Source organism: Pipra filicauda, unplaced genomic scaffold (assembly GCF_003945595.2).
Source record: "Pipra filicauda isolate LSUMZ 115617 unplaced genomic scaffold, ASM394559v2 scaffold436_size1054928_pilon, whole genome shotgun sequence".
NCBI classification, from domain to species: domain Eukaryota; kingdom Metazoa; phylum Chordata; class Aves; order Passeriformes; family Pipridae; genus Pipra; species Pipra filicauda.
This window is the reverse complement of record NW_024104572.1, coordinates 955320-976817: the sequence shown is the minus strand read 5'-3', so window position 1 is coordinate 976817 and position 21498 is coordinate 955320.

The following is a 21498-nucleotide window of genomic DNA, read 5'->3' as shown; positions in this document are numbered from 1 at the left end:
TTTCTGTGATTTCTGAAGTTGGAACCAGTGTGATCCAACAGAGCTGAGACACTACACCAAGTCAAGCTTCTTCCCAGCAAAAAGGTGTCCTTGCAATGTTATTTGCTCCCTGAACACTTGGGAGCACCCTTCTGCCAACCACAAGGGATAACACCAAGGTCAGGGCATTCTATTTTTGTATCCTAAATAATAACTGCAGTTGATATTTCACTTCAGCTGTGCTCTAAAAGGGATAAATTAAAACCACCAGCAGTCACATATTTTTCATTTTCAATAAAATTTGGAAAGCAGCATTTTCCTCATGGTAACAGAAGAAAGAAAGAGAATTTCTGTCTAGTTTGTAAAGCTGTGCTCTTAATGATATTTAATTACTCATGCTTAATTACACCTGGCACTCTCCATCTTTGGCTCCTAAGGATTTTCCTAGTTACATGATTAATGTGCATATAAGTGTGGAAAATCTCAAAGCTAGGGCTTGGAGAGTTGCTTAACCTTGGTAATAATATATGGCAACTCAAATATCTGCACATCTGTACCTGGGCTTCACTTCTTTGTTGCACTTCATCAGTACAATGATAACACAGACACGTTACACAGAGGGGAAAAGAGCTCTAATGACTTTCATGTCCTGTGGCATTTGCTTCAAGCAAATTTTTCCCCCTAATTAAGGTTTTGCACCAGGACTCCAAGCAGAAGCAGAGATTTTGGACACTGTTAATTGGATCTACACAGGGATAGTTAAAAAAAAGGAGACTTTTTCTAAATGTGCTGTAATTGAGTGCTGTAAATATCATTCAATAAAACTGAAGTAATTATGACAAACTTCTTGTTGCCTGGCAGACCCCTCATCTATTTTTTTCAGATCACAGCTCTCGAATTTCTAGTCTGCTCCAATATGTAGCAGTTTTGTAAGTGGAGATTCTCAGAGCATCAGAATTGTGTTCCATCAGGGTCTCCACAGGAGCCTGAATTATTAATTACATGTTATATAACATTTGAATAGCATTCCTGCATGGCTTTCAGAGCAATTTTTAGAATATCCCACTTATGTCCTGGAGGATAAACTTGAATATCAGAAGCCCATAAGGAGTGACCTGTTTTGACCAGAGGTTTTTTTTGTTTTAAAGATGGTACAAGCAGGATGGAAAAGTTTGGATATAGATATAGATAGATATGGATATAGATATGGATATAGATATAGATACAGATATAGATATACATATATCTGTATATATATATACATATATCTGTATACATATACATATACATATATATATATATGGTAAAGGCAACAATAAGACAGTCTTAGTAAAAGATTTTGCAACAATATCACTAGTCATGCACCAGAAAGTTCAAATTATATTCTAGAGTACAGATTTTCTTTGAGTTTCTTTGAGATCTGTGATTCTCTATTCTTACACCTGGGTTGCAGGAGCTAAAATGGAATTTACATTCCAGTGTTGCAATTTAACAAATAACACACTATGTTTTTATAGAGATAATTTTACATATGTTTTGAAAGTAAAAGGTGCCTGAAACTACTTTGTTCTACTTCCATTCCAGCTGCACCTGTAGCAGCAGTCACAGAATCCTCATGGCTAGAAAACAAATAAATACATAAGCAGACCCAACCCAGTTGGCTTTATCTGTCTGATAAATAAACCACCTGAGAAATAAACAGCCACTGACTGCCTCTTTCCTTCACAAGAATTTCAAAAATGTATGATGTGTTTCTGCTTCAAAAAGCGAAAAAAAAACCCCTCACTTTCACTCCCATTACAGAAATCACAGTTTGTAGCTGCACAATGACAAGTCGAAAAACCTTTGAGAAGCCAAAATTATTCCCTGGCAAATACAATCATGGAATCATTAAGGTTGGAAACGACCTCCAAGGTCATCAAGTCCACTCTGTGCCTGATGCCCACCTTGTCCCCCAGCCCAGAGCACTGAGTGCCACATCCAGTCCTTCCTTGGACACCTCCAGGGGTGGGAACTCCAAACCTCCCTGGGCAGCCCCTGCCAAGGCCTGACCACCCTTGCCAGGAAGAAATTCTTCCTAACCCAAACTATGAAAATACGATTGCTTATCTTAAATCCAAATATGTGGGAAAGTGCTTTAAGTAACAGGAAAATTTTAAGGAATAAAAGTTATTTAAGGAGAAAAGCAGGACCAGACAAAACAGGAGCTCATCAATACAGTAACATTTAGAAAACAGATTCACTTCAGCAGAAGTACAGTACAATTGAATTTCCCTTTACTCTTCTAAGCAGAACTCACAGTGGGCTCAGAGCAAGTATTTATTGCTGACTGTGCTAGAACACCAACTTCTTTGCTGAGCAAACTAAACAAATTGTTGCTCCAATATTAAAACACATATTCCCTTTCCCAGCTCTGACTCAGCTTCAACTGAAATAATTTCTCCAGTTATTAAAGAGGCCGATGACCAATGTAATTTCACTGCCAACTTATTTCAAATATTGATCCAAGGTAACACCATTAATGCTTTGTTTTATTAATGTGCTTTGTCAACTTTATTAAGCACTATCCACAAAGACTCTGCCCTAAGGGTATTTATTCAGGTCTTCCTCTTAAAATTAAAATTAAGTGGGCGAGAGGAAAAGCATCCCCCAGTTACTTGTGCATTCAGTAAATGAAGGGGATTATTAAAAAACTTTTGGTAGGTGCAGTAGCTCAGCTCTTCCTCAATGATTTTCCTGGGTGCCAGGATGCCTCTGGTTGGTGGGATTTGCTGAGCTTCATTCTATTTACATGACTTGGGGATAGTTGGGGGGTGAAAAATTGTGTTCTGGCAGCCCAGAAATTCAGTTTTATACTGAGCTACATCAAAAGCAGTGTGGGAATCAGATCCAGGGAGGTGATTTTTCTCTACTCTGCTCTCTTAAACCCCACCTGGAGTTCTGCATCCACGTCAGAGGGCCCCAGTACAATAATGGCATGAACCCGCAGGACTGGATCCAGAGGAAGGCCATGAAAATGGTCAGATCACTGGAGCACCTCTCCTGTGAGAAAGGCTGAGACAGTTTGAGTTGTTCAGCCTGGAGAAGAGAAGGCTCCAGGGAACCCTTATTATTTATAAGCTAACAAGGTACAGGAGGCTTATAAGAAAGATGGAGACTTTTTCCCAGGACCTGTAGTGAACAAGGAGCAATGATTTTAAACTGATAGAGGGTAGATCTAGATTGGAGCTAAGAAAGACTTGTTGTACTATAAGAGTGGTGAGGTCCTGGCACAGGTTGCCCAGAGAAGCTGTGGCTGCCCCATCCCTGGAAGTGTCCAAGGCCAGGTTGGATGAGGCTTGGAGCAACCTGGGAGAGTGGAAGGTGTCCCTGCCCATGGCAGGGGGTTGGACTTTAAAGGTCTCTTCCAACCCAAACCAATATTAAACTACCATCAAAATAGAAGAGCTGAAATCCTTTTAGAAGAAATTCAAAAACTCCTTGGAGATCTGGATAATGCTGTGGTGTGACTTGCTGGTTCAGGAGACTGTCATTCTTTTGCATTTTTTTCCTCCCACTTTATGCCCTGAGGGATTAAAGGAGGATCTTTCAGAACCTGTACATAATTGCCAGTGCTACAACAAGCCCTTCAGTTTTGCTTTATAGACAAAATAGGGTCATTAGTGATAATCTTTCAAATTCTTCTCAAATACTTTCAAATTCTGTCGATCATCCCAAGTAACAGCTCTAACCCTAAACATTTCAACATGCAGTTTAAAAGCTGATTTGTAAAGGGTTTTAACACCTTTAGACTCAGACTGTGCTGCACGTGTGTCTGCAGCAGTTCTTGCACTGATACATCTAAACATATCTGTTGTATTCTAAAAGAGCAGTTAATATCAGGAACACAGTTAGACAGAAGTTCAAGTGGAGTGAAGCCGAGGAGAAAAACAACCCCCCCTAAAAAATGAGTTTTACAGAGTCTATGTTACTCTTGAGGGAGAGGGAAGATTAGCAAAGAAAAGCTGCCTTTTCAACTCCATTTTTTTTAATATGAGAAGAGTCTCTGGTAGAATTGACAAATGTAAAACAAATTTTCTCCAAGTAAAACCACTTATTAGGCTTTCCTTCATAAAAAATTAATCTACTTGCTTCCCTTGCCTTTTTTTAAAATATTTTTTCCCCTTTTTGTCTTCCACTAAGGGTTTTGGGAATGGTGAGGAACAGAGAGGTGCTGAACAGTGACAAAAAACAGCAGTGAACATGCTTGCTTTTATGGCCTGCAAAAATTATGCACAGGTAAATTTTGAAACAGGTACAGGTTATACTAATATGTGTCACACAAAAAGAACAGGGAGCAGGAAACATTACTGAAGAAAGAAAAGATATAATTTTACCAGCAAGATGACTGGCTGAAGGTGAGCATTAAACTGAACAGATGCTGCCTTGCCAAGTGACTCTTGTAATAGCTGCTCTAAACCAGACACCATAAAACAGCTAATACAAAGTTATTGATGTTACTAATTGTACTGTGTCACACATTGCACCATTGTTCTGTCACGTTCCTGCAGAAATTTCTGACAAATACAGTACTTAGACTTTTCAGCCAGCCAGAAGCATTTTAACATGCCATTTTCTGGGGGGAAAAAAAATTGTCAAAATCTAAGGTATTTGGAAAAACTTGCTTCATTATGAACTAGTCCACTGTCACACACAGGAGCACTTCATTCCCCTGGCTGCTGTGAGAAAAGTAAAAGGAATAATTAGACACGGGGAAAAAAATGTAGAACAGAGGCATTTTTCATTCCACTTATTAGTAGCCAGCACATTCCTGACAGGAACAGACAGAAATCCCAAAGAGAAATGAGCCACGTGGTGCTGGTCAACACCTTCAGAAACATCATCCTACTTGCACCTAAGAGATCCAGGCTGGCACCCAGCAGGGTTTGCAAAATACCTGGAGGGCAGTTAGTTGTGTCCCATTTATTTAACTCCCTACCTAAAGGTCGTAGAGAAGACCAGTGGAAAAGTCAGGAACTGAGCTCAGATCTTCTGATTTGATCTGAACCAGGTGATGACTCTGAAGATTTTTCCCTGGGATCAGCGTTTCACGCTCTTCGCTGCCATGAAATATAGCTGACCATTAAAGGTCACTTCATTTTGAGGGGGATTTTATAAGCAGAAGTGTTCTTAGATAAAGAAAAACAACCAGCTACTCCTGCCCTGGAGTACAAAAAGCAACCTGAGAAGTGAACTTTCCAGTGTGATTAAATAAAATGAGGTCCTTTGTCAAAGGTGCAGAGTCTCCTCCAGGAAGAGCCAAAGAAGGTTTCTGCTGATTCACTCTCTGCCTACCAGGACTGAATTATGACCCCTGCCTCAGAAAAGAGAAAGAAATTATCATCAGATGTTTTTTTCATGGAGATTTTTCATGAAGATCTATATATATATTTGGCTTGTTTGCTCTTCAAGGTCAGAACAGAATAATCGTGGGCGAACATTTACTTCCCCTGGCAGGCACAGAGTTTTAGCCATACTTTCTGTGCTGAAGAGTTGGAAGGCAAAGTCAGAGTCATGCTCAAATTAAGACTTGAAATCCCTGATTTCACAGTGTTCTTTCTTTAAATAGGGGTGCAGTAGAAAAGATCACAACCACAGCTTTGTTGCAAAGCTCATCCATACAAGCACCTCACCACTGACTGACTGTCACAGGAGAACTTGGGGAGCGAGGAGATAAAGAGTAAAGATGCTACTCCACAGGTCATGTTGCTTGCAACTGATTTGGGGAAGGTTTCAATTGAGAAAGAAAAATATGGCAACTAAATTTGATAGCACAGACCAGACCTAAAGCATATCAAGAAAGGGAGGTATCACACCTTTTTCATACCTTAACAGAAAAATGAAAGCAAGGTGGTATCCTTGAGTCAGCAAAGCCACACAATGTTATTCATATGGTATTTCTGAATGACTCACAGTGTTCTCTGTCAACCATATGGGAACTGATATGTTAATGCCTTCCCTGGAAAATGTCTGGGTAAATACAAATATGTGCCTAAAGAAACACAGAGACAGCCAAGCTAAACAAAGTCCATTTTAAAGGGCAAAGTGTATTCCATATTTCATACAGGGCTGTGGATAAGTAGGAGGGTTGACATCAGATAAAGATGCAAAGCTGGGAAAGGATTCTCAGCTTCAAAGGCAATGAGTTCCTGGGAAATTGAACACAGAAACTGGATTATACAGCTGAGGACTCAGCTGAGAAGTCCCCAGAATTGGAAAATTGTCTTTCTTTTGATTATTGATATATGTGGCTGATTTAATAAAAAGAATCTGAATGATGCATAGAATTGGAGCCTCCTTGTACTCCCTATCTAGTACAGAATAAATCAGTTTTCAAATATATTTCATATGGAGAGAGTTGAGCAAGACAGACAAGGTTAACTGAAGGAAAAAAAAAAAGGCTATCAGGTAAATAACACATCCTGACTGAACTGATGGCAGAAAATAGGAGTGTGGTGGATTTATGGGTGGATTTATGTAAGTATTTGTCAGCAAGAGTGAATCTGGTTGACTTCCCAAAACTACCACAGTACAAACAGGAGATCTCTTAAACTAGCCTGCTCCCATTAATATCCCATCAGGGACAACTCTCTGTGATACCATTATCCCAGGTATGCAAAAGGTAAAATAGAAAGGATGGAGTACCACACATGTAAATACAGGGACATCCAAGCCACGTTCTCTGTGAGAACTTCCAAAATTTTAGCTGAGTAAACCCTGTCTGCAGCTTGCTGACATTTCTTCCTAACTAAAATCACCTCTCTGCCAGTGCCCTACCAGTGGAAAAAGGAGCCACAGCCCAACCATTACCCCACATTTCAGTGGCCCCTGAGCTGTTGCCCCCACCCCCAAGAACATCAGACCTTTGCTATCAAGGTTATATCTTACCAAGAACATCAAAGACATCAGATGGAGTCAAGATTCCAGTGATGGCCTGTCTTAAGGACAGGCAGAGTTGTCATTTAAGCCTATCAATTAAATGCTACTGAACCCCCACCATCACACATGAACTTCCATCTTAGACTTTATACTTATATTTGAACTATTTTACGAGAATATCTGCAGGTAATTCAGGGACAAGAGTTTAAACTGAGTTCTAGAAGCAAATCTAAAGTTCACATCACTGCAGTGACCTCATGTATCTAATTGGTAATGCAATGACAAAAACATTTGGCACAGTGAATACAAATCATTATTTCAAGCAAAGAATGAGGATGCACTTTGTTTAGAGCCTTCTTGAAATTTGTAAGATTTAATTATGCATTTCTACCACTGAGCAGTACAAAATGTTCTTTAAAGCACTTCAGAGGTTTGTTAGGGTTGTAACCAGATCACAGGAACTGTTCAAACTCCAAGTCAAATGTGCTGGGAATGTCTCAGACTCCTGGTGTGGTTAGGAAAGAACTGAAAGGAAAACTGCTTTTTGCTGCCTCATCAGAGGCACTGCAAAACATCTATAAAGGCTCTCTAGTCCTACCCAGATAGATTTCAAATAGATTGGAAAATTCCACAGGAACAAGGTCTGCTTTTGGGCTCTGAGGTATCCCCACCCAGCCTAAATCTTATTTTTAGAAAACCTAAGCTCCCTCCACTCTGTATGAAGCCTGCTTATCCAACTCTTCCATCCATTTTGATGGATGTATTTAGGTCTATGTGACTAAACTTTGCCCCTTTCTGTCCAAGGAAGAAGGAAAATAACATCATTTACGTACCCGAGGTGACACAAACTGTCACAGTCACACATCAAGCCTTGTAATAGAGCTCAGTGCACATTTGCATGCTGAGTGTAATAAATATCATGAAACCTGGAAAGTTCTGAACTCAAACTACAGCTTCGGCCTAGAAGGTTTGCAGGAAAAACAAAATCCCTCAAGATAATTCTGTCAAAATTATGGTGCTGCAATTTGTCGCAATCATGCTTCGTTTTAGTTCCCTATTTTTTTTCTTCAGGTAAAATGTCTATTTTCCTTAAACTGGCACCCAAAATAAAAAGAAACCCAACTAAACAGCAGCAACAAACAATCGAACAAACAAACCCAACGAAAGAAAACAATAACAGGGGCATATGGAAAACACCTTCATTAAGCTACAGGTTCATAAGTTCAGCAGCTATGAAGACAACCTATTTCTATTTATTTAACTGCTATTCTGAACTGCATCCACAGCCACTGACTGTCCAAATCAGTCACATCAAACTCAGGCCACTACATGGTGCTCTCAGGCTGTTGTTCATCTGCAACCAAAAACCACTGTTGTTTTTTATTTGTTTTAATTACTTCTGCTTTCACAGGCTCATTTCTACTCACCCCCTTTATGTCCCAGTGATGCCACCAGTCCCTTCAGCTCCACAGCCCACTGATGACTCTGTATTTCTGTCTGTTTTCCAAAGTTTCTGGGCACTCCCTGGTGTGCATTGAGCACAAAGGGACTGTCACTTATTCTATCAGTCACTGGGCTGTCAAACAAGCTGGAGATGCATTATTTTTTTAATACCTCCCCAAGCTGACATGATTGGACTAAATTGCATTATTATGTAGTTCAGTGCAAAAAGATGGCCTGAACAATTCCTGCAGTTTCCTCCACACGCTTTTCAGAGGGCAGAGCAGTTTATTTTTGCAATATTACCACCATCAATTGCCTGTATCTTTTTTTTTTTTTTTTCCCAACATGATTGCTTTAGGAGAGCTAATTTTGATATTAAATATGGTCTTCCTGCCTGCCTGTCCTCAGGGTAAAGAGAAGTCAGGAATGAAGCATGGTATTACAATCAAGGCTGACACATGTACAGGGCATGACCTTCTCTGGGCTCTCAGATATTGTGACTTCCCAAGCCAAAGAGAGACAGCAAAGCCAAAAGGCAAACATAAGAAGCACAGAAAATGTTTGATCACAACTCAGTGAAAGAACGTTTTCTTCCAAATATTTCTGAAAAGAACAAAATTATTATTTTCCAGAGAGAACAAATGAGCTGCAGGACAGGACAACACGGGTACACTGTCACATTCTGTGGAGTTCATCCTGCTTTCCAACTTCCATGCAGAAATCACGGCCTGAAAAGGATATTTCAGAGGTTTGGCAGCACTTCTGAAATCCAGTTTACTATTTACCTTCAGAAAAGCAAAATGAGGGGAGGATTCTCAGCTCCACCCCTGCAGAACACTAGTGCACATCACAACAGGAACTATTTTTAATATAGCGTGACAGACTGGACCATCTCTTCTCTCTACAGAGCTTTCTTTACAGCTGACATGGATAATACATCAAAACCAGTCCTTGAGAAGTTGTTCACTCTAGGACAGAAATAAGGTTATTATTTTGAAATTAATTTTTTTGCACAATTTATGCATCTTTCCACGCTCGGACAATGAATAGACAAACGTTTACACGCAGAATTAAACACCTCAACCCATGGAGAAAGGCAGAAAATCAGGAGCCATTGGGAAGGGGGGGGGGGGCATGCAATAAAAAGAAATATTCTCAGAAGCAAATATATTAACCCATGGGAGGGTGACATAATTGTAATTATTTCCATGTTCAATGCGTGTTTCTATATTAAACTGACATATTTAAAGTTTTTAACAGCATTTTCCTGTTTAATGATAAAAATTCCCCTGGCGTCAGTACCCTGGACAGCAGCCACGCCAGAATTCTTTTTAATTCTCTTTTAAAGGGAGACTCGTTGCTCTGAGGAACAGGAATAATCATCTGTGTCAGCACAGCTCACGGATTTACCTCAGTGATCGAAGCTCATAATTTCTGGCTGTGCTACAGCACATCTTTCTATAAGTCACTGCACCTTGACATAAACACTAATTGTTAAAGGATTGTTTTCATTGTGAAAACCTTGCATTTATTCCCACTGTCACTGTAACTAGCTCCGGTTTTATCACCACAGTCCTTCTAGCCACTGGCAATACTTACCAGCTATGAACAAATAATTTCTGCCTTGATGAGCAGTAAGAAGCTGAAGAGCAAACTCCTCCAGTTCTCTCATTTTGGGATATTTTTCCAAAACTCAGATCATATTCTGGACTGCCTCAGGCATTTCACAATCCAGAATACAGAATTAAGCTGCACGTTTCACCAAAGCTAAAAGCAAAAATATTATCGTGTTTTCAAGTCTACTTAATATTCACTTAATCCCATGGCAGTTTAATAATCTCAGCACACCAGTGCAGGGCAGGCTGCGTGCACACAACTCCAGAGCACATTCCAAGTGAGCCCCCATTCCAGCCTATGTGCTGGACACACATCCTTTGACCCCAACAGCACAGTCCTGTGCTCAGTTATGCTAAAGCAGCCCACCCATCAAACCAAGCCCATTTTATTGGGATATCTTTGTTCTATCTGATTTTGATCACCATTAGTATTCCTTCTTCCAAAAGTGATTAATTCCATAGCTGGCAGCATGGATGCCTCAACCCTGGAAGTGTTCCTGGTCATGGATAAGGCCTTGGACAACCTGGTCTAGGAGGAGGTGTCCTTGCCTGTGGCAAAGGGGTTGGGACAAAATGATCTTTAAGGTCCCTTCCAACCTCTCATCATTCTGTGGTGTAGAAGCCTGGGAGATGAGGGGCTACTGGGTATGTCTCAAACACTGATATCCAAACAGCCATCCAGGAGCCATCCAAGGAGTGTTGGTAAGAACACACTGTCACAAAGGACAGGATGTGGACAGAGAAAGGGCCATACCGAGGTAGGGCAGCACTTTTCTGGGACAAACATCCTCGTTTTGGCTACTGGAGATAAGCACAACACAGTAAAGAGCAAGTGCAGGAATGAGGTCGAGAAGTGGGCATGGATTGTAGGGGGGAGTTCAAGACCACTCAAGACCCCTGAAGCCTCTGACACACTTCCAGAAAGGTCTGGAAGAACAGACTGTGTATGAGAACTAATTTGCACAGAAAGCAAGAAACTTCTCTCCAGGGTGGAGAAAACTTATCTATTAAAAGGTACCCCATGAAACCCTGCTGTGTGAACCAGGACCCTGGAAAGCCTATCAGTTGGATCGATACTGGAGCCAGCACTGGTGGGAGCGATAGGGGGAGAAGGTGAGTGAGGTGGGTAGGGAGGGGAGGGGCGGGTGCTGGGATGGGGGTGCGGGAGTGAGGTGAGGGGAGGGTGAGGGAGGGGAGGGGGGGAGTGGGCGGGAGGGGGAGGGATTGGAGGGGAGTGGCGAGGAGAGGCGCTGCGAGGGATAGAGGAGAGCGAGATGAGAGGGCTTCGACGGAGAGGCTATGCGCCTGATGGAGTGTAGAGGGGGGAGCGGAGCTCGAGGAGCGGCCTAGCTCGCTTCTCGTCGGGTTGCTCGTGCTTTGGCGTGTTTCCTTCATTTCTCTCTTTCTCCCTTCTTTTTCTCCCTTTCTCTATTTCTCTCTCTAGTTCTCTCTCTAATTCTCTCTTTCTTTTTCTACCTTCCTTTCTTTCTTTCCTTTCTCTCTTCCTCTCTCTAATTTTCCTTTCTCTCTTCTCTTTCACCATACTCCTTTATTCAAAACCCACCACCACGTGTTTACACTATAAAATAAGGGATTAATTACACCAATTTCCATCCCAAGTATGTAATTTACTAATAAAACACTGTTTCTTCTGCAGACCCTCTGAGTTTTGTCATTCCTTTCGACCACAAGCATCCACAAACTTTGTGTGCTCCCCTCCCCTTGAGGGTGGCACATCACACGTGGCAAATCCTCCCTAGTTTCCATTCCTTGGGCTATCCTAACGCACGGAGAAGGAAGCAGAACCTAAATTCTGCCCTCTCCACTTGACCCTTAATGTTGAACCCAAAGGTGAAGGAATATTGTGGTACATATTAATTTGAGGTGTGGCCTGGGGGTGGTTTTTGTAATCTAGTTAATGAAGTTCTGTGTAGTTTTTGTATGCTGATAAATGTTTTTAATTACTTTCATGACACTAAGTCGATTACTTAATGTTACAGTCCATTATCACATTACTCCTTTTCTAATGGTGAATTTAAAAAAAAATAAAGGGGAAAAAAAAAGAGCAGGATCAGATTTTCTGACAAAATATACTTTTCATAAAACTGAAAACTATGTTGCCATCTTTCAGTGCTTTGGTTCGGGGGTTTTTTGTTTGAGGTTTTTTTTGTTGTGTTTTTTTTTTCTTCTCTCTTTTTTTTTTTTATTCCCAGATCAGCCTGTCTGTGATTCAGAATGGAACTGGCAGTTGGTTAATACATTTTGAATTAGCATGAAATTAATGTTCTGTACTATATTTTGAGGGAATGAGTAAATCTGATTAGTACCAGACCTCCCTATCGTACCCTGCAATTGCACTTTGCTGAAAGCTACAACTGTATCTGGAATATAAACGAGATGAAACTTATGGAAGTGATCAGCAAGTTATGCAGAACTACATATAATTATCTATTAACTAATTATAGCAGGTTTTGAGTCAGAAATATTATTGAAGGGGAAAAAAAAAGCAGGTCATCTCAAGCATTGGAATACTCCAGTTAATTTTGGAGGGCTGAAAACACTTGCTGAAGGTCAAATTTTGAAGTCACAATGTCTGTCTGGAAAATAAATTTAAAAAAAAAATTATTTATAGTTATATATACACTTGGATTTATAGAAGGCAACTATGTTCCTTCACTTTTACATGATACATTTTGAGAGCAATTCTAAACCTCTTCCTTCTTCACTGCTACATTTTTAATGGAAATTTGGTAGAGAGAAAACTGATCTTTTCTCATGTCAACATGATACCAAAGCAGGATTTTGCTGGGGCCTTGGATCACTCCTGTTTAGAGGATAAATTTGTGCTCAACATATTCAGAAATTTCCCAAGACCTGAATGAAGGAATTCCATTCTCAGCAAAGCAAATAAAAACATTTGCTCACATAAGTAATTTGTTTATAAAAGCTTAAATGCCACTTTTAAGGTTTCAGCCAACTATAGGATGAGGAGCGTTTTCCAAAGAGCCAAGTAATTGCAAAGCTTTAATTTTCACATCAGAGCTTCTGATAAATCACTAATACATTGCAAGGAGAGTAAATCACAAAGGAAATAATAATAGAGGCAACGTAACAGGGTAAAAAAATAATTATAAACCTATATTTTATCATCAACAAGGGTCCAGCAAGACTTATGCTGGAACTCAGATGTCTTCATTCAACCTTAAGCTCTCTGTCCAGTTTGACTGGATTTATTTCCACTCATTCTTCTGCTGCAGCCAATAAACAAATAACTACTCAGCCACATAGGAAACACAGAAACACTTCCACAAACAGACTTTTGAGTTTCCTATTGCCAGTATATTCATGACACTGCTGCCTAAAAGCAAGCTGAGGTTGGTGTCCTTTGTACTGCTTGCTGTACACACATGTAATGAAAGGTGGTACCTGCCCAGAGAATCTTAAAAAGAAAAAAACAAATAAATAAAAAATAAATCAAAATAGAGGGGAAATAGAGACAGAGAGCAAGGCAGAAACAAGGCAAAATTTAGAGAGACAGAGAGGGTCTCTCTCCCAAACAAACACACAGAAAGCCAAGGACAGTCCTAAAAATATAATCAAGTCTCAAAACTTCTGGTCAGTGGTTTTGTTCAGTAAAAAGTTCAATCTACCACTACACATTTTATTAAATTGCAGTATTAGGATAAATTTGCAAAAAAAAAAATATACATATTTTAAGGATTTAAAGGTTTTCATTGACCTTATTTCCCCCCTTCTCTCCCCCAGCAAACTTCTGTCTCAGTTCCCCAGAAAACAATTGTCACAGTTCATCTACTTAGGCTTAAAAATAAAAACAAAAATTGGCAAGTACACACTCTGTATTTCCCAAGAATCAATATGGCATTTCAATTTAGCAAAAAATGACATGATGATGGGTTACAGAGAGATGAAATAAAATCATATTGCTCAACCTAACTTCCTAGGACACCCTGGGAATACTACATGAATCTTCATATTCATGAAGCTTAATTATAGCAAAATAACCAATCTGTAAAATACAGTCACGTTCAAGTGCTGATTTCAAGACTAAAACACGAACAAAGAGAAGATGTTTCCCAGGAGATGCCTCTACAAGATGTGCAGAGGCACAAATGTAAGCAAAAACCAAATAAGACAGATCAACAGATCCTATAACATGGAAGAACTAGAGCAGAAGCCAAGGAAAGAATTAACGTAGCTTTGGGAATTAAGAGAGTTTAAAATATAGTATAGCCTGATGGCATAAAAGGTCTGCAGCAGCTGCACTGCTTGTTACCTGGATATCACCAAAAAAACACCAAAGTAAAGCACAAAACAGAGATTGCAAAGCGTGAGGGGACAAAGAATGTGCATTTCTTTGCCAGGAACAATAGCAAGAGGTCACATGCTTTTCAAAGTCAATTTTCAGGTGCTACAGAAAAATATTGTCACTAGACAAGTGATTTCAAGGAAAACCACTTGGCAAGGATGCACAGTTACCTGCAAGGGCTGGCAACTGGCCACAGTCCCAAAAGTTTAGGCTCAATTTCTTTACAGTAATCAGTAAAAATGTTACATCCAAACCTAACTCCATAATTCATACATCTCTGGACAGAAAAGGCTTTTAAGTAGGGAATATCTAAATAATCTCTTTGAGGCACTTGAGGTCCTAGAAAGGGACGGGTACAGAAGATTTGAATCTGCATTTCATTAACCTGTGGTTAACAAACTGAATTTGTTGTTCCCCTAAGGCAGTATTTCCACCTCGCTTGTTTTGAAAGATGCCATTCCTTACCCACCTCCTCCAGCAAATCCTCAGGCAGATTAACATAAAAAGTGATTGTCTGTACAAAAAAAACTATGAGATATTTAGAGCTACTTTTCTAGTCCTGTGAACATCCCTCAAATCCCTCCTCATTTAGAATGTAACTAACAAACTATTCCCCACGCTATTATAGATAAGGCAATTTCAGAAAAGAATTACACACCTTTGAATGAACAAAAAATCCCAACTAATGCCTACACATCAGAGAGGTGACTTGCAAGGACCAGCCATAAATCCTATAATTTCAGAAGGGACTGGAAGTAAGTCCAGCACGATTTAGCTGCTGGCAAGGTGTCTGTAAGGTGCATCCTTGCACTCTCCTATTTCAAAAAGCACATCAAGAAGCAGAAGAGAATTGAAATTTATCACAGGGGGATAATTTCCCACGCAGAAAAAAAAAAAGAAAAGATCTTTCTTTGGAGATTGTTTGTTCTGCAAGTTCAAAATATAAAACATATCCCGGGTAATTATTAAAATATAATGGTAGCAGTGCAAGGGAGAAAAATAGTGGTGTTGTCTCAGTGCCAGCTCTGGTAGGAAGGGAAGAATGTTTCCACAAGAAAAAATGAGGGATCTCAGTCCTGAGTCCTCTGTAGAGTACTGAGCTTTTTCATAAACCTTGCTTTCTATTGTGCTTGATGAAATTTTTCACAACAAATATACGCACAAAAATGTTGCTTCCTAGGCCCAGGCAGCTTTTGTTGCACAGAGAGCCCAAGAACTGCCTTCACTAAAAATTCAGAGATGTAAAAGTCTATGGCTTCCTCAGGAGGGGCAGGCACTGATCTCTTCTCTCTGGTGACCAGTGACAGTGTCTCAAAGATACACATTTCAGTGTAAGAACCCTCAGAAAAGTCTGCCAAATTTAAGTCTGTAAGCACACTTGGTGTCTCTACCTGCATTTTTTGTCACTGTCTCCATCAAAACAAACAGAACTGATACATTTTGGCATCAACATTTTGTTTTGTAAGGAGGCCTGTCTTGAGGCCACCTGCATTTTTAACCTTTATTTTACTCTGGTGACCCTACCACAGTAGCATAGTTACCCCACAATGGTAAAAGTTTGAACACAGAAGCAAGAATTCAAGTCAGAAACGAGGGATTGACTAACTGCCAGCAACCACTGTGGTGTAAAAGGGGGCTTACAAAGTGCAGAAAACGCTGACTTCTGTGGAGGTAAGAAAACAGAAACTTATTTTTCTTATGCTGAATGCACTAAAACATGCACCTATTACCCATCCACTCTGTGTGGGAGCACAAGCTCACCTTTAAAATTAATTACCTTCACACCACTGATCATTTCAGTAAACTCCACGACCCATTTGCTTTCTCCACCTGAAGATCCTTCCATCCTAAACCTTTCCAAACACATCATTTACAGTCCTGGCTGGAGTTTCCCTTTCCCTGTCCTCAGCTCAGACACTCTCCCTGCTACCCTCTCACCTTGCATCCAGCTGAACCTGCCCTGAGCAGTGGCCCCTCATCCACAGTTTGGAGCTGATGTTCCTTCTCCAGCTTTCTTCCCTCACCAGACACCTCCAACTCAGGCACCATGGTCATCTTTGTAAGGGTTTTGTCCTCTCTTGGGCTCTGCAATCCTTTCTGCCCTAATACCTCCTTCCACTTGTCCTTCAGAGACTCCTCCTCGGCCTGACACGTGCGGATATTCCCACAAGATCTGTTTTGGGAAAGAATTTGCTCTTCTTTTGAAACTAAACTGCAACTGGAACACCTGAGCTGACTTATTCAAGGCAAGAGGGCATCAGGTAAATACACAGGGCTAAAAGTGCTCCATGGTTTGGGGAAGGGCTTTCCTTTCTACACAAAATATTGCCATGATTACACGTCTCTGACTGCTGCCCTCAGCCAGAGGGAACCAGGAGAACCTCTGAGGTCCAGGGACCTTTTTTGGGTCCTGGGGGTTCCAGCTTTTACTTCCATTACTGAAACAGAATCCTTGAGTTGCCACTGTTGTTGTGCTAATTAGTTGTGCCTTTGTAACAACAGAAGAGCACTGCTTAAATATAAAGCACCTCTAGGCTTTTTTCTATTTATTATAAGCACATGAGATACTCTTATTTTTAAGTTCATAGAAGGGTGGATTGCAAACCACTTCTGATTAACTAAGTAACACAAGTCAGAAAAACGTCTTCCCTTGGAAATGAGATTTTTTAAAATTTATTCAGAAGTTCTAATGCCCAACCCAATGTCTTTCTTAGAGTTTGCATATTTCTAAGTGGTAGGTGGAATTTTGCTTTTAATTCATTTAATTTAGTCAGTGATGTATTATTTGGGGCAAAGTTTTAAGATTATATGACCTCTCCAATGGCATATCTTTATGTTTCCCACTTTTTTTTTCCCCCAGCTACAAGGTTTTTGTCTTCACCCAGGTATTAGTGCATCACATTTTTAAAAGTCCTCCAAAACCACCTACCAACACACACTCCTCTATTCCACAGTTTAATTCAGCATCAAGTTTTTACACTTTACCAACATCCTGAGCAATGCAAAAGCTGTACTTCCACCAGCTTAAACCTTAAAAGGGAAAAAAATGTCAACTACGTATATTTTGAAACACAATGTATAATGAAAATAGGGGTCACAAAGCCTATAACTTCATTACCTACACACAGCAAGGATGTTCTGGGATGCTTGCAATATCTATTTTCTATAAGATTTTAGTTCTCTAACTTCAGACACTGGGGGGGGAAAAAGAAAAGAAAGCCCCAGCTTCCCCAGCAGCACCTGTTATTGAAATGCTAATTTTCATTTAAATATAAAAGAAATAATAACATTTGCATTTAAACTGCAGAGATTAATCTCTGAAAGGCCAGAAATTAAGTTATTTATCTTTTGGGGGGATTTTATAAATCCCTGTCTCAGTAGCAAGTGATGAACAGAAACAAAACAGACTAGTTCTGGTCTCTGCTTATTAAAATTTTTTACATCTGCAAACTAGGAGACCACAATATTTATGATTATGAAACTGTTCCCACAGCAGGCAGTAAGAGGGGCTCACTACAATACAAATGGAAAAGTGGGAATGGTTTCATCAGTGCTATAAAAAACAGAGGGGAAAAAAGACAGACGGACATCTGCCTAAGGAGCCAGAGAAACTAGAGGAGACTTATGGCTCAAAATAGGTTTTAAAATGGGTCTGAGAAAAAGAAGTGCAGTTTTGAAGAGCATAATATGCATTGAGACATTCAGTGTTAGATACCAAAATCAATCAGTTGTGTTCAAATCTAATCCTTTGCACTTTATTGCTTTAGTTGAATATATGCTGATAGGGCAGACAAAGGTTTTCCTTCAGTGTGATAAATATTTTGTGAGGCTCACAGGAAGCCTGATATCTTTTGTGCATCTCAGCCAGGGGAAGAATTGGAAAAAGCAGATTTTGATGCATATTGTAAAAAAAACCCAACAAAAAACAACCTTAAAAACTGATGTGTTTATTTGGCTTTGTAAGCAAACTGAACAAAAATTTGATTATTCATGCAGCTGCAATAAAAGCCCAGTTACAGACTTGTTTCACCTATTACTAAAGAACCAAATCAGCCATTGCCACAGCCAGTTCTATTAAATGCTCAAGTACAAACTTATATTTGCCCTTTCTACCAATACACAGACAGAAAACAAATTGTAGCTGTAAAAAAAAAATAAGTTATCTTTAAACAATAAGATTTTCAAAACTGCATCTGTCTTGAACCAGAAATGTTTTGATGCTGAAGGTTTGAGCTTCAGAGGAAGGTTTTCACTACTGTTCAGAGAATGCTTTTACGGCAAAAAATTTGATACTAGTAATTTGATTATAAAATCTCTCTAAAAACCAGTTTCATCCATTTCTGACCAAACCTTCCACGGAATGAACACAACAGATTTTCAGTGGCACCACAGAGGAGCTAAATCATACAGTCACAGAATCATGAGATGGTTTGGGATGGAAGGGACCTTAAAGAACATCCAGTTCCAACCCTCTGCCGTGGGCAGGGACACCTTCCACTAGCCCAGGTTGCTCAGAGCCCCATCCAGCCTGGACTGAGGTTTCTAAAAGGTTCCTTTCAAACGAGGAACACAAAGCAGGCGGCAATAAGCAAATCCATAAAATGAACTGGGAGCGTTCAAAGAGACTTAGATATAAAACCAAGAAGCCTGTTCTAAAGGAATTCTTCATCTGAAGGGAAAAGAAAAGAAAACAAAACCCAGGCAACAAGGAACTTTCTCGGTGTCAAAAGACTACTTTAAAAGGGATGTAAGTAACGATCTGAAAGAAATGTCACAGTGTAGCACATTCCCGAATATTTTCTGAAGGAAAAAGAAAAATGAAAAAGAAAAATGAAAGAAGAAAAAGACCACTTTTTTTTTCCATTTTTCCATTTTAAAAATTTAGAAATCTGTATGAGCTGATTGCATGGCAAATATCAGAAAGCTAGAAAATAACACATTTTAGTAGTGCAAAATACTGATTAGGAACTATGAACTATTTTTTTAATTCTTATTTTTATTGAGATTAACAACACAATACAAATATTGTGAATTAATCAATAATATAGTAGTAACTATAATCATAAGCAAGCTGGACTGACATTCTGACCCATGTTCAAATCCAGGGGAGAACAGTCAATATCTTTAAGTGAAGGGCTTTTATATTTTAGGATATTTTTTTAATACTAATGAGAAGGAACATAACTTCTAGAATCCTTTGCAATCTAAAGCTAGAATAAGAAAACATCAAACTAGTGTTCAAATATTCTTAATGTTCAAATTATTTTAAATTCATATTCTAGGTAATTTATATTTTAATCTTTTGGGGAGCATTAGGTGATTAGATTTTTGGGTAGCACTCGCAAGGAGTGAACACAGTACATACAATTAAAAGTAATTCTGGGGGGGGAAAAAGCAACCACAAACCAAAACAAAGGAAACCACCAACTTCAGCTCCTGCATTTTGATAAAACAGGCTGCTATCCCTCCTCTCTTCCCTCCCCCTCCCAAAACAGACATGTCAAACTTGAATATCTCTTGCTTTAGGCAATAGACTGATGGATGGTATAACCAGATGTCCTTTGCTTATCATTAGACAAGACACACATTTCTCTGACCTCCACGCTGAAATATGTTCCAAATTCTGCTTTTTTTTTTTTTTAAAAGCAAAATTCAAAGATAAACACGTTATATGAAGCCACTGTCTACCTCTGTGTATGTTTTGTTTGCACAAAACCAGCCAGAGTCTCTCGTTTTTTTAAATATGGGAAAGAGATTTTCCATTTTTAGACAATTGCTTGGAAGGCACAACCTTCTGCTCACAAGCAGAACACGCCAGTGACAGTAAACCACAGCCAGAAGGCAATAATCAATTTACAAAGGGCAACATAAAGACCACACTGTCCCCATTCATATTCTGGTGCTGTCACCTCTTGCTGAAGCATCTCTCCAAGTAGAGGTTTTTCAGCAAGGAGCAATTAATAGGAACACTCTCCCATTCATCTTTCTCTCCTCTGCCTTCCCTTTACCTGTCTCTGTACACACACACACACAGGTCACAGTCCCACGGTGCTCAATCTTCAGTAAGGTAATTTTTCTCAAGGTCTGCTCAGCACAGAGTGATGCAAAGCTCCCTTCCTTCTGAAGGACAGGCAGCTTTTGGGCTGAGAGACGCATCAGCATGTTGTGTTTGCTCCTTAGACAAAAAACTACAGGAGAAATCCCAGAGGAACAGCGGAGGACAACACACCCGATGCACCTGAGACCTTGATGGTCCTAATCCGGACCAACCATCACACAGCAACTACACCTCAAGTGATTATTACCTTCCACAAACAACAAACAAACAAATAAATAATTAAATGTTAAAAAAAAAGCAGATGTGTGCACTGCAGATTCCCAGTGCCATGTGTGATGGTGGAATGCAAACTGTTGCTAAATCCTCCCCAGGGCTCGCCTGTGCTGTGGGAAAACAGGGAGTGAGGCCAAGGACGCTCAGGCCCTTCTGGCAGCCCCTGCCCCAGGCAGTTGCCTCATTTGCTGAAGCCCAGAGACTGGCTTGTCTCATCAGAATACTGTGGTGAATAATAAAACGTCCCCACGTTTCCTAGGGGGAGAAAATACCACTGGAATTATTTTCCTCGCACAACATCGAGAAGTTTCGCGAAACGAGGCCACTCTGCTCGTTTTCACTCTGATTAATAACCACGGCTTTAACACGAATGTTAAGCACTTGAGGAGGTTTTGTGACGCATCTTTTTAGGTGAAATTGGGCAAAACAAAAATAAGCATCGTGGCTTTTACACAGGAAGAAATGGTTGACATTTCCAGTAAAAAAAAAAAACAGGCTACATGGGGATCATCATTAAGGTTATATATTAGCATGGCATTGCATCCAGACCAGGCAGGTACTTTGCTGAAATCTTCATTATACATCATTCTCTTGCTCTTTTCTGTCCTCCTCTTTCCTCTTGTACATAAGCAATGTGAATTTTCCTATCAGTGTGAATGTGATGTCTGGTCATGCACTAACTAAAATGCAGCACACACTGAAAAGAGGGAGGAATCCACACATCTGTGGAAGGGGAAGCAGTACCAGCAGCTCTAAATCTGGGTGATTCAGTCTTTTCCAAGACAAAACAACTATGGAGGTCAAGTGAATGTTTTGCTTTTAAAATGGAAATTGCCCATCCTTTGAGGCAAAATAAAAGAGCTATGCCTTTGCATAAAATGGGA